This window comes from Ambystoma mexicanum, chromosome 6p (assembly GCF_040938575.1).
Source record: "Ambystoma mexicanum isolate Mex_15411 chromosome 6p, UKY_AmexF1_1, whole genome shotgun sequence".
NCBI lineage: Eukaryota > Metazoa > Chordata > Amphibia > Caudata > Ambystomatidae > Ambystoma > Ambystoma mexicanum.
Window position 1 is genome coordinate 365,297,568 of NC_090935.1, and position 18,053 is coordinate 365,315,620.

Here is an 18,053-nt window from a genome sequence, read left to right on the forward strand (position 1 = left end):
TTTGCACGGAACAACGATACAGATACGAGCCTAAGTATACGGTGGGATGCTTTTAAGGCCACCCTGAGAGGAGACCTAATCGCGCTAAAGGCAGAAAGGAACAGACAGCTGTGCTTGTTGGTGGCTCAACTGGAGGGGGAGGTGGAGGCGGCAAGAGTGAGGCTGCGGGAGGCCCACTCCAGGAATGTCTATAGGGAATACAGGCTAACAGAGGGGCAATTGAGGGTTTTAAGGACTAAAAAGGCTGAAGAGGCAATGTTGAGGGTAAGGTAGATGTATTATGCGAAGGCGAATAAGGCAGACTCTCTGATGGCACGGTTATTAAGGGGGAACAGGGAACGAAATGCGATAACGGCCATAAAAGATGAAAAGGGGGGGAGACTTTCCCGTTCGGAAGACATCGCGGAGCGTCTAGTCAGATTTTATGAAGCCCTGTACACTCCGCAGGACCCGTCTTCTCAGTCTCAGCAGGATTTTCTGGGAACCTTGTCCCTTCCGTGTCTTTCCATGGAGGATGCCGAGGCGTTGGGTCAGGTTATTTCGGAGGATGAGGTGCGTGCTGTTATCGCATCTCTCCCCAACAACAAAGCGCCGGGTCCCGACGGATTCCCGGCCTCCTTTTTATAAAGCTTTCTCCAGCATCTTATCCCCTTATTTGCACAATTATTCAATTCATTTCGTACTTCGGGTGGCACTACCCCGTCCATGGAAGAGGCAAAAATGTCTTTAATCCACAAGGCAGGGAAAGACGTGGAGGATTGTACCTCCTATCGACCTATAGCACTCATTAATTTGGAATGCGAAAATCTATACTAAGATTTTGGCTAAGCGCTTGGAGGTATTCCTGCCTACGCTAATCCATCAGGACCAGTTGGGGTTCATTCAGGGCAGACAAACGGCGGATAATAGGCGGGTGGCCCATCTGGTTGAGAAGTCGCAGAAGACCTCCACTCCGGCGATCCTCTTGGCGCTGGACTCTGAGAAGGCTTTCGACCGGGTGGAGTGGTCCTTTGTTTCTGACAATGGCAAGAATGGGGTTGGGGGAGAAGTTCATACGTATGGTGCAAGCGAATTATTGGGCTACCTTGGCGCGTTTGGTGGTGAATGGCATGGTATCGCGCTCCTTTAAGCTGGGCCGGGGTATGCGGCAGGAGTGCCCCCTCTCGCCGCTGTTGTACGTATTGTATTTGGAACCACTTTTGGTGGCGATGAGGGAGGCTGTGGATATCCGGGGGGGGCCCTTTGGGGGGCAGCAGCATAAGGTGGCCGCATTCGCGGATGACATGTTACTCTCATTGACGGACCCAAGAAAGTCCATTGTAGCGTGTATGGCGCTCTTGACCACATTTGGAGAGGTTTCAGGCCTAAAGATTAATCTTCAGAAATCTGAAGTGTTAAATCTTTCGTTGGAGGGAGTGGAGGCCAAAGCCTTGAGGGAGTCTTCACCTTTTCAGTGGAGCCCGGGAGGGATACGGTATCTAGGGATCAAGGTTACTCCTCAATTATCAGGGTGGTTTGGGGCAAATTATCCTCCCCTTTTGACCACAATTAAAAAGGATCTCAAGAAGTGGAGTTCTCTAAGGTTATCGTGGCTTGGGCGTGGCGCTGAAAATGGTGATCCTCCCGCAGCTGCTCTATCTGTTCCAAGCTATTCCATTGGCTATCCCGGCTAGCTTCTTTAGGGAACTGAACAGAGCAGCTAGTGCATTTATCTGGGACGGGAAAAAACCGTGGCTAAGCGACTTTTGACTGCACCATTTAGGTGAGGTACTGTGGCTTCCACGTAGGCTTAGACTGGCGCATATTGATATGAGCAGGATCACAAATGGCCTGGTGGAGATATGGGATGGAGTTGTGAGGAATTGGGGATTACCATGTTCCCGTCACCATTCACCCCCCTCTTTAATAATGGGTATTTCACTCTGGGGTTGGAAAATGGGGCTTTCCAGCAGTGGCAGGAAGGAGGATGTAGGGTCATTAGGGACCTGTTTTGGAATAAGCAAGTAAAATCCTTCGAGGTCTGTAAACGGGGAATTTGGTGTGGGCGAGGGGGAAAGGCTCCGGTATTTCCAACTCCGACATTGGGTGATGTCTACGGAGATTCGTACAGCGGCAACTTGTGAACTGACTCCTTTTGAGAGCTATTTACTGACACATGGGGGATCTGGGGGTTGATTTCGGATCTTTATAGGTTGCTAGAGGCGATGGGCCCGATCACTAAATGGACATTTGTTCAGATGGGAGGAGATGATAGGTGAGGTGGTTGAATGGGAGGAGTGGGTGCGACTCTGGAGGCTGATTCCGAAGGTGGCTAGGGCTGTTCTACTTCAGGAGGCCTGGTATAAGTATCTGCTTGGTTGCCATTACACGCCGGCCCGTCTGCATGCAATTTACCCAGGGGTTTCAAATAGGTGCTGGAGAGGCTGTGGCGAAGAGGGGACAGTAGCTCATATTTGGTGGGATTGCCCAGCTATCCAGTCTTTCTGGGTGCTTGTCGCGCAGGCTCTGTCCCAGGTCTTGGGGGAAGGTGTGGGCCAGGACCCTCGAGTGTTTCTCTCGGGCAGAGGTCCGGAATCGGGGGAGTGTGGGATGAGAGGGGGACAACGCAAAGCTCGAATAGTCTTCATATTGGCTGCGATGGCCCTTATTGCCCAGAGGTGGAAAAGCCCTGAGATTCTGACGGAACAAGACTGGTTGAGGAAAATGTGGGAAATAGTGTCTTTAGAATGGGCCACATTTGCAGCTAACAATAAGTTGGGGGATTTTGCAGTGGAATGGCGAAGAGACTATTTGAAGGGGGACTTTCGGGAGCAATGGCGACCACAGAGACTTAAGTTGCTAGATTTTTCAAGCCGGATGAGCTGTGTTGGAGGGGTGGCGGGGTGTGGGTTGGGATAGGGGAATAGGGGGGAGGGGGAGTTTTGGGAGTGTTGCTACTTTGAGGGACATTGGATTGCCGGGATTCCTTGGAGACGAGGGGAGGGGAAGGTACGGGAGGGGTGAGGGACTAGGGGGGAGTTGAATTGTTTCGCATTTTCCTGTAGTTGTAATATGTATAAAACTCAATAAAAAGATTGGAAAATAAAGATACAGTGGGAACCGTAGAGGACCTTTCCAACTAAAGACCCATCTCCATCATCCCATACACAGTCAAGCTGCTCGAAACGTACATGTACAAAACAACCCAAGAATTCATAGAAGAGCACGGCCTACTAGACCAGGCACAAGTTGGCTTTAGACCAATGAGAGGAACGGAATCAGCTCTCCTCAATATGGGACGACCTAAAGATTAATGCAGACTCGGACAACAGCACAGCTTTGATACTTCTAGACCTATCGGCAGCATTTGACAGTTAATCACCACACCCTCATAAAGAGATTAGAAGGACTGAGAATAACAGACACCGCCCTACAATGGATCAAATCCTTCCTAACAAACAGAACGGAAACCGTATGGATGAAACCATAGACAAATCCAGCCCGAGAGATTCCACCTGTGGCGTACCACAAGGATCATCCTTCTCCCCGCTACTATTCAACATCTACCTATATCTACTAATCCGAATCCTGAAAAGTCACGGCCTTGCCTGCTACAACTACGCTGACGATACACAAAAATTCTTAACGTTAGAAAACTGCCTCTGCGATGTATTCAACTGGATGAACTCCAACTGCCTCAAAATCAACCCAGGCAAAACAGAAATAATCGTCACAAAAAATTGAGGAGAAAACCACTTCATCCCTTGGCCAAGGGAACTCTGGACCACCCCAGCACCTTCGCCGATTGTAAAAATAAATAAAAAACTGGGGGTCCTGATGGACAATCTCACGCTAGAGCCACAAGTAAACGCCCTTCTCAAGAAATGCTTCTTTCTGTTGCGAGCCGCAAAGGGATCCTACCGTTCCTATCATTCGCCAACAAAACAACCACCATCATCACTCTCGTCATGTCTAGAGTAGACTATGCCAACAACCCATACCTAAGTATGCCTGGACGACTTCTAAAAATAACTACAACGTGTACAAAATGTGGCAGATGGACTGCTTCTGAAACTACCCCGAAGAGAACACACCACACCAGCGCTAAAACACTACATTGTTTTGCATTTTATTTGTTGTTTTATTGGTAGCCAATGTGCATCATGTACAGAGCAGTACACAACCAAGGCGCTGAGTTCCTGAGAGACAAACCAACCGGAATGCTCAGATCATCCGTTTGGAACCAAAACCCTACAACAAAAGCAAACTCGGAGGATCTTCTTTCTCTCACCAAGCGCCGAAAAAAAAGTACATGCATAACACAAGAAACCACCTACTATTCAGGAAACTACTCAAAACCTGTCTCTTCATGTCATAACTAGAAGACCACCCACAGGGACACACAACTAAAACATCGATGAACGAAGAGACAGACCCTGATCCACACCAAGCAATCGACGGGGAAAAGATCCTAAGGAAACTATTCCACGACATACCAAACGACTGAGAGAGAGAGACGTAATAGGGCCAAAGACCAAATGCATAGCAAGACTAAGACAAACACCAAGACGACTCATGAATAGCACCCTGACCCTAAACCATAGCCACTCTGAAAGACCTAGTCACGGCAGATAGCAAGGTAATGGGGAACTCCGTACCATTATCTCCAAACTAGAGGGTGAGAAACAGAAATAAGCACTCACATTACACAATGCTCATCAGGATACAGCAGGCAGCAGTGCGCCATCACACACAAATTACAACCAAACAAAAGCTCTTAAGGAAGGCACCCCACGGAAAACCAAATAACTAATTAAAAGATAGTCATGATAGGAGGAAACAAACGACTGAATACACAGGCTGACCAAGACAGAAGCACTAGGACGCCTCATCAACAGCACACTGACCCTGAACCATTCAAAGCTCCAACAGACCACTACTACATTAGATAACACGAGGATAGTACCAACCCTGTTCCACACCCGAAGGAAAGGTTCAGACATACCTATCAATCCATACAATACTCACTAGGATACAGCTGGATCCGCACAGCACCATCACACACCACAGTGAGACGGCCTACAAGGAACCAGCAACAACCCCACCCACAGGGATACAGCTCAAACGGAACCAGAAGTATCAGGATACAGACCCCACTAACCCAACCTTCAATTGTCTGCATACTCAACCCACATAAAACTCACACAACCATGTCTCTCCCAGCAATCTGCACAGACTTTACCACACTGCATCAGCAACACATAAACAGCACCTACAGCACACAAAGTCTCACCTGATCCGATACTTGCACCAAAGCCCAGCACTCGGTGTATACCGAGCTGAAGCCGTTAACGGCACACCACCTCTCCCACTCTCCTACTCCCCTCCTCCCGACTAACCCTACCAGCCCTCCTTCCTGTTTACAGATCCGCCAGAGCACCTTAGGACCAAGTCCGTTGGTGACGGTGCGCTATATAAGTACCTTTAACATAACCGAACTGGCTTCAGATGATGGCCATCTGGCTGGCCCTAAAAGCATTCCTCCCTATGGTCAACAGCAAGTTTGTCTGCATCCATACAGATGGCTCCACCTGCATGTATTACATCAATAAGCAGGGAGGTACCAGGTTCCCTCCGCTCTGGCGGCTGTCCATCGACATTTGGGAGTGGGCACCTGTCGAACAACGTTCACTTAGCAGTCCATCTGCCGGGGGAGTCCAACTTGGAAGGTGGACAGGCTCAGCAGGCTGGGGATCGACTACGAGTGGCAGTTGAATGAAGCAGTCCTGACGGGGATCTTCGACACGTGGGGTCACCCTCAGGTAGACCTAATCGCCACCATGAATAGGAAGTGCCCTCAGTTTGCTTCTTGGCTGGGGAAAGGCAGGGGATCTTTGGGGGATGTGTTGCTGATCCCGAGGCACGGCATGAATGCGTATGCTTTTCCTCCTACTCCTCTGGTTCACAGGGTGCTCTGCAAGGTCAGGGAGTTAGGGCCTTTGTCTCATCCTGACAGCACCATGTTTGCTGGCAAGACCTTGGTTCTCAGAGCTCCTCCGGCTGTCGGACCAACCGCCATTACACCACCTGCTGGGTCCAGCACATCTACACTCTCAGCAGGGGGGCAGTCGTTCATCCCGCTCCACAGAAGTTAGCCCTGGCAGCTTGTTTCCTGAACAGGTGACACTGAAACATCTACACTTGTCACAGCACATCCTGGCTATCATACAGGTGGCAAAAAGCGACTCCACAGGAGTCGGTACAGAAGTAAGTGGACCAGGTTCTGCCTCTGGGCCAAGACAAACAAGATTGATTCTCTAACATGCTCACTGGACGATGTGTAATCCTTCTCTGCACTCAGCTGTGCAGGCAGACACCTGCTGCATGTATCCGGCGGCCATAGGGGCCTACAAGAATTCAGAGGACGGCATCTTCTCTTCCAATCTGATGGTTAAAAGGCACTCAGCGGGCCTCACCAGATTATATCCTCCTGTGAAACGTCCATATCCGGTCTGGGACCTTAACATGGTGTTGGGCACCCTGGCACAAAAGCCCTTCGAACCCATGGCGTCCGCAGACATCAGGCTGGTTACGATTAAGAAGGCTGTTCTAGTTGGCCTTATTTCAGCATTCTCGGATGAGTGAAATTCAGGCTGTGGTGGCCTCAGAGCCCTACACCACGTTTCACTGGGATAAGGTGTTGCTCAGAACGCATCCTGCCTTTCTTGCTAAGGTTGTTTCTTGCTTTCACATTAACAAGGAGATGGTACTCCCAACATTCTTTGCGGATCTAAAGGATGAGGCTCAGAAGGTATTGCACTGTCTGGATGTCGGGCATGCTCTAAGGTTCTATCTGGGCAGGACAAAAAGCTTCTGTAAATCGGATTCCTTGTTCATCACTTTTGGCAGATCAAAACCAGGCTGTCAAGCCTCCAAGACTTCCATAGCAAGGTGGATGGTTATGGTCATCAAGGAGGCATACGACGGGCAGCACAGGCCCTTGCCAGCAAACATGCATGCCCAGCCATCCGAACCAAGGCCATGGCAGTGGCTTTCCCGATGCACCTTTTAATGGAATATAATCAGCAAAGCGGCTATTTGGGCTTCCCCATCGGCCTTTTACAAACACTACTTCTTGGATGCCAGTGCCAGATCGAACACTGCATTTGGCCAGGCGGTACTGAACTTGTTTTCTTAGAGGGGCATCTCTTCTCCCCAGGGCTGCATTCAGTTGTAATCGCCCATACAGTATGGAGGAAGGGGGACAGGACGTAGGAGTGATAAGTTACTCACCGTAGTGACGAACATACTCCTAGTTCATAATCGCCTTTCTTACCTATGTCCCATCCTCCGCTGTAACAATCAGCGTCATCAGGCAATCCTAATATTGTCGTTGCGGCAAAGGGGACTGAGGAGCAGCACCAAGGGGAGTGGGAGCAGAGTAAGGGAACACATGCCCCCAGGGCCACGCGCATCTAAATTTAAAGGGAAGACTATTTTTTCTGGTTAAAAAGGTTCCTTTTCCCTTGCCTAGCGAGGGACGCCCGTACAGTATGGAGGAAAGGGGACTATGGACTAGGAGTTTGGTAGTCACTACAGTGAGTAACTTATTTTTAATACAGATGATCCCACCTGTGAATCTTATTTGGAATGATTGTCCAGACAGTAATGCTGTTTAAAGGCATGTATGGAACTCCAAGTAGCTGCCTTGCAAATGGCATCTAAACAGACATTTGCAATAAAAACCTGGATGCCCCTGGTTTTGGGGAAATCTCTCTTCAGGGGCAAGCTCTCCTAAGCTTCATGCAAATAACAAAGCGTAGTTACCTGTCTGTATTTTACAATGACCCATAGTAAACCATATCCTCATTCAAAAATAGGACAGAACACAACCTCTAACCTCATTAAACCCAGTTGTGATCATTCAATACCTCAATGTCCCAAGCAGCCTCATAGAACATATCAATTGTATTACAAGCCAGTCGGTGTCCCATTTGTAAACTGTTTACTGTAAGAAAATAACACATCTGTCACTGGTAATGGCCCAAAGAGCCCACAAAACGGTAAAGTGATAGCCAATAACCTGAGTACCTGTGTCGTTTAACGATCGCAGGCTCCCCCACAATTGCTACACACAAGAAAAATGATAAATCTAAACTTTACAGAACTGTCTAAAGCACAGCTTAATAAACAGTTCTAACACTGCATATACACGATAAACTTCAAACATACATTGTCACGGACAAGCATGTGCATAGAAACAGAGGTGGACCGTTGCCAAATAGTGGGTGCAGCAGACTAGCGTCTCCAAGCCAGGGCCGGCGTCACTCAAAGGAATTGCAATAGACTCAGGGAGCCGCCGTCTTGAAAAGGTCACGGAAAGTATGTTGTTGAAATAGTCGTAAGATATTCCAAGACAAATTGAAGTTGCGCTACAGTGTGGCATTGTTAAAGTACATCACATTCTGCACCCAATCAACGTATTACTAATGGACATATGGTTCTTATATGCAAAACCTTTGGCCTATTGAACAATTCAGAAGTCTGACATGTTGTAAAATACTCCAGTGTTTCAGAATAATCTGGCAATGATTAATTTGGAACCTTATTTCTTTTTGTGAGCAACTGGGTTCCTGATGAAACATTTTACCGGACTATATAGGTTTGATGGCATTCCTGACATTTTGACTTCAGAACCAGCCAGGTAATCAACAGAAAGACGCTGTCTGCATTATAAAACCAATAATAAATACTAGTACCTCCCGTGCCCTTTCCGCAATCCTTAGGGGTGTCCTCAAGCATGGGTTGACAGTGTAAAATTAGGTTCCCCTTTAAATTTAGTGTAGCTCGTGGGGTGTGTGGCACTGGGTGTATGCAAGCCCACTAGGCACTGCCCTCCAGCGCCTCACCTCAGTCCCTTTTACCACTCGGACAGGAACGGACCTGGCAGCTAGCTAGCTCTGCGCGTTTCTCTGTGCTTTTTTTTTTTTCTTCAATCTTACCTCCCTTCTGTGCCTTGACTTCCCCAGCACATGCAGGTCGCGGGAGGCTTCTCCACAAGCACTTCATGCGACCATTCCTTCCCAGCATCGGAACCCGATGTACTTTTCTTGGAGTGACTGGTATCCAACCACCCTTGGGACGCGTGCGGCGCCCTTGCCCTTTCAACACTTCGTCGCCTGGATATCTGATGGACTTTGTCTCCAAAGCATCATGGCACGACAAGGTTAGTCACCTTTTCAACAAAGCATCCTGGGAGGGGCCCTTCAAACTTTTCTTTCAGAGGTAGACACCAGTGCTTAAAGCCAAGGCAGGGGGGCTACTGGAGCCCTCTCCGAGGTAGTGTGTCCACGTCGGAGGGTGTCAAACCTCCCGGAGCCCAATCCGAGGTCCTTGAGGCATGGTCAGGGCCTCTCCATGTGGAGGCCCCAAGCATTCCTCAACTTTGGCACCGGACCCCAAAATGGCAGCCAAGCATGTGGCACTGCTTTCCCGGCCGGACTCAGCTCAAGAGGACCGCACCCAATGCAGTCTCCAAGAGGAGCCTTCGAACCCCAGCTCTTCCTCCAAGACCGTCAAACTCAGTCTCGCTTCGCAGTGGGACGCGCAGCTGGCTTCAGCCCCTCCCCTGCTGGGGTAGGCAGGCCGTGGTCGATTGGACACTACAGGGTTAACCATTATGCCAGTCAACCATGGTGCTACCCGTTACAGTCCTCAAGAGTCCCTGAACCTTCCAGTCTGTCTAGTGCCCCAGGGGTCTGAGAACACCCACAAGTTCCCAGTTCGTCGGAGGGCCAGGCTCCCGCCAGAGCCAGGCGGTGTGTGAGGATCACTTTTTCGAGTTGTTCCTATTGCTTATGCGGTCACAACAGATGGCGAGTTAACTTAAGGATCTTATCCGGGACGTGGTGCCCCAGATGTTGCCTCCCTGGCCTCACCCACTGGGGCCTCCACCACAACCACTGGCTGCCCCCGTCCCATTGGCTGCTGCGTTCCTGCCCCTCTGCCCCGCAGCCTACTCCTGCTCTGCTGCCTCATGCCTGTCTGTACAGGGCCTGCCCGTCGAGGGCACAAGCCCTCAAGGGGATCAGTGGGGTGCAGGTTCCCTCCTAGGCTCAAGACGAGACTGACGATACAGAAGAGTCTGAAGCTTCTGCCTCTGTCAAGGCTTTCCATGATCGGCTTCAGGGTTTGGCAGGATATTTGGGGATCCCCTAGTCAGAAAAGGATCAGCAGAAGCCAGGAGTGTTGGCTGAGGTATTGGCTATCATATCAGCCAGCAGGTCCTGCATTCCTTTTCAAAAGGATGGCCTTTCTGTCACCTCGAAGGTATGGGAGAAGCTGGGGATCAATTCCCAAATTAATAATCGTATTATCAATGGTCGTTTTCGGCAAATGGAGAAGGATCCGGTGCTGCTCTCTGCGTACCCCCAGCCGCGTTAGTCGGTGGTAGCAGTGGCCTCTTAATACTCTGAGCCTTCAGGGTCCTTGTCTTTTGCGAATCGTCCCTCCAAGGAGGACAAGTTACTATAGTCCTTCGGCAGGAAATTTACATTAATGCCAAGCTCAAACTTCAGCAGGCAAACGTGGAGGTGTGACTTGTCGCCCACTAATCAGAAGTTGTGGAGGGAAATTAGGGATTTTCTTCCTGACCTTCCACTGGAAGAACAAGCTGCCTTCAAGGCCAGGACTGTTGCACAAGATGTTATGGAGTCCGCTGTGACCCATATAGACACAGCTAGAAGGGGTATGTGTGTTGGGGTGCAAATGCGGAGTACTGCATGGATGCATTCCACCCGATTTTCTGCCGACATTCAGTGGGGCGTTTTTAGGGCTGGAGGGATGTGGTCCCTGAGCTTGAGACCAAGGAGAAGTCTTGCAGTACTGTTCTGGATTAGTTCAAGGGGGCGTAGGGAGGTTTTGTGCAGATTGAGGTAGACGCTGTTGCAATAATCCAGCCTGGAGAGGGCCATAGCTCTGGAGACATTTGAGTTTCTGGGGGAAGGTGAGGAAAGGGAGAATGCCTCTGAGGAGGTGCAGCTGAAAGTAGACCACCTTGTCCAGGTCCGTGATGTGAGGCGCAAACCAGAAGAGTTCTTTGCTTCACTGGATGGTGAAGGTAGGGAGCCCATGGAGGGCGACCAGAGTGTGGGAGTGAAAGAGGGACCAGGGGTCCCGATGAGAAGGATCTCTGTATTACTGGAATTAAGGCATAGATATTTAGCAGTGCATCGTGCCTGACTAGCAGACCGGCAGTAAGGAATGAGGGAGGCAGAGGAGCAGCCAGAGGGAGGAAGCTTTAAGGAGAGCTGCGTGTCATATACATATAACTGGAAGTTAGGATAGAAGGGAAAGATCAAATGAGCTAGAGTGGCTAGGTAGCTGTTGAAAAGCCAAGGCGAGAGGATAGAGCCTGAGGGCCACCACATGTGGAAAGTAATAGGGTGGAGAGAAAAGAGCCCAGTTGAACCTGGGAAGGTTGGTCCGAGAGGAAGGTGGTCAACCGGTCCAGAGCTAGGTCCGTGATGCCAAGGGTATCAGAGAGCCGATTTATCAGGGTGGCATGACTGACTGTATGAAAGGAAGAGGAAAGGTCAAGAAAGATGAGAAGGGAGGAAGAGCTGGAATCGAGATTAGAGAGCAAGTCTTCACAGGTAGTCAGGAGAGCAGTTTCTGTGCCTCTGGCAGCTCTGAAGCCAGACTGGTGGTTGTGGACACAACCAACAGATTCAGTGTGGTGGATAAACTGAGAGATGGCCAGCTTCTCCAAGAGTTTGCCCAGGAAGTGGGTAATAGAAATAGGTCAGTAGTTTGCTGGACAGGAAGATTCAGTAGAAGGCTTTTTGAGGAGACACACCATACACAGACGCGCAGTGTACACAGGCTGTAGCAGCAATGCAGCACAAGGGGCTTCTCTTGCAGTCCGACCTCTGATGGGAAGAAGCAATGAAGTGAGTCAGAACCACAGCTCTCCTGTTGGTGGTCATCTGACTCTGTTCATTGAGGCATGGATGCACATGTTCTCAAACCCTTGGCTCCTCACGATTGTCTCAGCGGGGTTGAGTCTTCATATTCCCCCCACCCAAATCCCTGTTCACCGCTGCTGCTGCTGCAAATAGGCTCTCCAGCTTTACTGTGGGAGATCCTGAAACTGTTGAACATGCCAGCGCTCCGCCAGCAGATTTTCTGATTTTATTTTTTTAGGTACTAAAATACAACCATGCTCGGCTGAGGGTACTCCTGGACCTCATCTACCTGTCCCTATCCCTCGATCGCTTCCGGATGATAATGCCCCCTCAGCTTGTCGATTCACTAGTTGCAGGAGAATCTTTGAATTTGAGGAATTTATATTGCGCACTTGATGAACTAGATCCTATTTGGGCACTGCTGTATAAAATAATATTCATCTTGCCATATACTAACTATCATGATGTTAGTTGTATATCCTTTGTATCCCATCTCTAGCAGAACAGGTAGGTCTTAACAGCCTTGTGGAATGTAGGGAGGGTTTTCATCTCGCATCTCGCTCGCAGTAGTTTGTTCCATAGTCTGGGACCATAGGCCCCAAATCTGCGATCCCCTTTAGTCACGCACCTAGTACGTGGTATTTGGAGCAGGTTCTTGACAACTGAGCACAATTGCCATGTTGAGACGTAACTTTTGATTTGATCTGATAAGTAGATCAGTGCTGTTTTGTTAATGCATTTTGTACTTCTTGTAGACATTTTTCCACCAACTCAAATGTATCCTCTGAATTCTGTATCTTCACGAACACCTGAGTATCGTCCGCATAAGAGTGAAACTGTATGCAGTTCTTCCTCAGTATGTCCATGAGCAGTTTAATATACAAATTTAAAAAGCAGAGGGGAGAGTGAGGACCCCTGTGGGACTCCACATTTTAATAGCATAGTCTGATTGGAAGTCTCCAAGCCAAACTCTTTGTTCTCTTCTGGCGAGAAAAGATTCAAACCATTGACACGCTTCTTGCGTTACGCCTCCTACCTCCCTCAAGCGTTTTAACAGGATCACGTAGTCTACCGTATCGAAGGTGGCAGACAGGTCTAACATGATCAACAAGGCCATGTCCCCCTGGTCCGCCGTGTCCAATAGATCATCCCAGACCGTCAGCAATGCTGTCTCCATCCCAAAACCGGGTTGAAAACCGGATTGTAGTGTCCAGGAGATTCTCTTGTTCCACGTGTTCCTGTAGCTGGGACACCACAACTTTCTCCAGAATCTTTGCAGGCCAGAGCAGCCCTGCTACTGGTCTTCTGGGGTCTAAGTTGTCTTTTATTTTTTTATTTGTTTTTCATTTTTTGCAATTGGGTTACCACAGCTTTCTTCAAAGTTTGTGGTACTACACCTGATGTAAGGGATTTATTGACAAACTTTGTGATGAATGGGGCAATGTTTGTGGCCACTCGCTTAGCAACAGAAGATGAGATGGTAAACAATGCATCATTGGTTGCCTTTAAACTAGAGAGTAATGTGCAAATCCTCTCCTCCGACACTTCCGTAAAGGAAAAAGGCTTCTGACTGTCCTCAATATCTGCCCCGACGATCCCCCTTTCAGCAGCAGTTTTGTTAAATACGAATGGTTTCTTGAACCCCATGCCCTTTAAGCTAGTTGGCTCTATCGTCCCCTGATCTTCTTGGAGATTCCTCAATTTAACGTCCGCAATCTTTCCTTGTATCAGCTCAGTTTTATTTAGGAAGAATTGTTTGAAGGCGTCGGCCTGTGCTTGTGCTGTTACTGGTGCTGCCGAGGCGCACCCAGGATTTGCTAGCTGGGAAATCACTGTGCACAGTTCACGGGGCCTATTCATAACCTTATCCATTTTCCCAATCATAAACTTGGATTTGGCCTCAAAAATGGCCTTTCTATATTCCCTTAGAGTGCTCTTAACCTGATCTAAATTGCTCCCTCTTTTTCTCAATTTCTTTTCTCCACCAATCTCAACTGTCCCCTTTTTTTTTTTTTTAACTAGAGCTGATGAAAACCAGGGACTGGTGGATTTCCTGGCCATTTTTTGTTGGAGGGGGGGCCTGTTCATTACAAACTCTATCCATAATCTCCGTACCTATATTGAAAAAAAAAACACACGCATGGCAGGTCCTCATCAATTTGGGCAAGAGTGTTTTTCAAATCCTCCCCTGAAATCTTCAACAAATCCTTGGGCTTGCAATACTGACCAGTCCAAGGATTTATAGGCTCCTTCGGGTTTTTTACGGGCAGTATCAGATCAAATAGTCTGGCATAGTGGTCTGTCCATGAAATTGGGATTGTATCTCAAAACTTTATTATCTCCCCTCTATATATCAGGACATCCAAACAGTGACCCTGACCCTGTGAGGAGGATGAGACTAAAAGTTCCATAGCACGTGCATCCAGGATCCCCATTAATTCCTTTACGTCTGTTGTCATATCCTCAGCCCATATGTTAAAATCGCCCAAACCTAACCGCTCATCATGCTTACTACCCATATTTGTCAGGAAAAAAATCTAGATTATCCAAAAAAGCCTGTGCTGGGCCAGATGGTTGATATCCAAGCAGGATTTTTATAGTTCTATTTGGGGTGCACTCCATACATGCATGTCCTATCTGGGTATCATCGTCCCATTCTAAAGTTTGCATATGTGATAATTTAAGAAGTGCACTGATCATTGCTGCTATACCACCTCCTCTTTTTCCAATTCTATTAAGTTTATATCAAATTTCCTTGAGGAACAAGGAGGCGATACATGGCATGTGAGGCTTCATTAAACAATGGTTCAGTCAGGAAAATACAGTTCAAATCCTGTGACACAATTAGCTTGTGGTTCTCTATTGCACGCTACACTGCAGATCTAACATTAGGTAGCATGGTTCTGAAGACCTGTGTGCTATTATGACCTTTAGTCATCATGGTGTCCTTTGTCTTGTTCCTTTCAAGCTCCAGATTCCTGGATGTGTTCCCTAGACCTAAAGGTTGCAGATCTGCACGTCCCCATCTTTTAACCACACAGACTACTTCTGTGGTGCATGATCATGTCGCACCACTTTCAGTCCAAGGTTCTGCCGTTTGTCCTCATTTCTGTGCCAGTGTCTGCACCAAGTTAATGACCACGGTGGTGAGCCTCCATTCCCTGCATCCTTGCCTGGGTGACTGGTTTGTGAGGTCTAATTCCCCGCAGGGGTCCCTCCATTTGTTCCAGAGGCTGGCAGATGTGCTCTGCCAGTTAGGGTTTTCGCTCAACCAGACGAAATCCCAGTTCATCCACTCTCAGTCCCTACAGGTGCTGGCAGTTGGGTGGGATAGTGTTGCTCAGAGGGTCTTCCCTACTCCCGAAATGCTGGTGTCAAACTGAAAAGTGGTGTTCGATTTTCTTCACAACTCCTCGTAGTCAGTGTGGTGGTTTCAGCACTTGCTGGGGCTTCCGGCCTCATGTGTCCTTACGATTCCACACGGCCTACACTAATAAACTGATCTACAGCTGTAAATCTTACTTTTTACAATCAGCTGCCTAACGTTGGCCAGAGCACTTGCTTTATCTAAACTTTATTGCAACACATTATTTCTTGGTTCTTCTGAACACCATCTAAACAGACTCCAGGTACTCCAGAATAACTCTGAGAGGAGCACTTAGTCTTCCCAGATCCTAGTCTTCCCAGATCCTGTCGTATATCCATCCAAAGACAAAATACAAAATGGCTACCCGTCGTGACAGAATCACACTAAGCACCCTGGCCATCACGCACAAATGCCTCACAAATTCAGCCCCGAAATACCTGGCTAACAAAATCTGTAAACACCAACCTACACGCACCGCCAGATCTACTCACTCCCACAACCTGGTGGTACCAAGGTTCAATCTAAAAACAGCCGTAGGAGCAAGCTTCCCAGTCCAAGCTGCCAAACGATGGAACTCCATCCCAATCCCTCTTTGACGACAGGAACCATACTTCCTCACCTTCAAAACCAGTATAAAAATTGTCTGTTCAGCAAGCCTCCTCACTAGGAGGCTGTCATTATGTTTCTGACCACTGTCTAACTGTTACTGCTCTTCTCCTGTCTAGTTACACTATTGTACATTACCTCTTTTATCTGACCTAGCTGTAACCTGGGTCCCTTTTTTTTGTTGCTCCTCACTTGATTGTAATCTGCCCACCATATTATGTATGTAACCTCTAAGTCTATCGCTTCTAATTACCGCAGGGTTTGGTGCGCAATACAAATAATAAACTAATACAAAAAAATACACGCCAGGCTCAAGATGAGACGTCTCCAGCTGCACTTGGCTGTCTCGTGGGACCCTGAAACGGGTTCACAGTCAGACTATTAACTCCATCTACTCTTCATCCACATTTACACTGGCGGCTCCTCTACTTCAATGGGGCAAGGGTGCCCCATTTGCTTCTCCGGAGCCCTCTTTGGTGATGATCAGACTTGTCCCTACACAGCTGGGGGCGACATTGGAGGCTTATTCCATTGAAGACTTGTGGTCCAGGGAGGAGGCCAGCACCCACATCAATCTGCTGGAGCTCAAGACAGTGTGCTTGGCGCTCCGCTTTTCTTCCCTTAATTGCAGGCAGGTTGGTGCTTGTCAGAACCGACATTTCAAAAACTGTTTGTTTTACCTGAACAAGCAGGAGGGAACCAGGTCACTCAATAAAGGTGGTCTTGATCAGGGAATTGGCTCTGTCTCAGCATCTGATTCGGAGCAGTCAATCTTCTGGGGACAGCAATGTGGAAGCCCCCAGGTTGGGCTCCAACACATACGAATGGGAATTTCTCCTGTGGGGCAGGCCATGTGTCGACCTATTTGCTGTTGCATCATGGACATGTTGTGGCCCGGGGTCCCTGGGTGATGCGTTCCAGCTCTCCTGGAACATCCTCAACTGTTACACCTTTCCCCTCCTCTGCTGCTCCAGAGGCTTCTCCACAAGTTCAGGGCGACTCTGGGCTGCGGGCTTCTTATAGCCCTGCATTGGCCACTGAGGCCCTGGTTTTCAGACCTTCTCAAGCTCAGGACCTAGTTCCGCTGCCGATCAGCAAAGGGAGCTTCCTTACTCACAGAGGTGCGGGGGCACAGTATAACAACCGGGTCCAGCCATGCTAGTCATAGCAGCTTGGCTCCTGACCAGCTGAAGATTATCCAAGCTTGTTTGTCGGCTGACCACTGGGACACAATTCAGGAAGCTAGAAAGCAGTCTATCCGTGCACAATATAAAAGCAAGTGGTGACGGTTCTGTCACTGGGCATGGGTGTGAGGGATAGACTCCCTCTTCTGTTCTGTGGACAATGTCCATTCGTACTCTTACGTCCCGTCCCCTTTCCTCCATTCTGTATGGGCGTCCATTACTAGGGACGGGAGGCGGAACCTTTTTCACCAGAAAAACCTTCTTCCCATTTAAATTTAGAGGCGCGCAAGGGTGCGGCGCTGGGAGCATGCACCACCCTGACTCTGCCCACCGGCGCCACTCCTCAGGCCCCATTGACTCGTCGACAATATTTATCATTGCCTAATGACACCAGTATTAGGGGGAAGGATGGTGGGACGTAAGGATGAAAGGGGAATTAGAGCACGTTAGTCACTACGCTGAGTAACTTTACGTCCCGTCCCCTTTCCTCCATACTGTATGGGCGATTACAACTGAATGTAGCCCCAGGGTGGGGAGGAGACACTCCTTAAGCAATCAAGTTCCTTAGAACAGCCTGTCTGAAGGCCGCGTCTGACTTAAAGCCGGCGTCCAAAAGCATGCTCCCAGCGCCGCACCCCTGCGCGCCTATAAATTTAAATGGGAAGGGTTGTCTGGTGGAAAAGGTTGTCTCCTGCCCCTAGGAAGGGACACCCATACAGTATGGAGGAAAGGGGATTCGGACTAAGAGTATGTTAGTCACTACGGTGAGTAACTAATTTCTCAGCACACTTGGCCCAATTCGAGGTACAAGAAAGTGGACTTCTGCTGCACCTACTTGGCGCCGATGGAGACCTACACAACTTTGGCTGCAAATCCGGTGGTCAAGACTTGTCTCAAGAGCTTGTTGCGGCTGTTAACCCCTCCATGCCCTCAATCGCCCATATTGATGGG

The 18,053-nt window shown here is 48.8% G+C and overlaps 1 protein-coding gene across 6 annotated transcripts in view; it reads left to right on the forward strand.

Annotated features, from left to right (window-relative positions):
• NIPBL (NIPBL cohesin loading factor) overlaps positions 1 to 18,053 on the forward strand; it is a 2,053,700-nt gene that overhangs the window by 223,286 nt on the left and 1,812,361 nt on the right. The window lies entirely within an intron of this gene.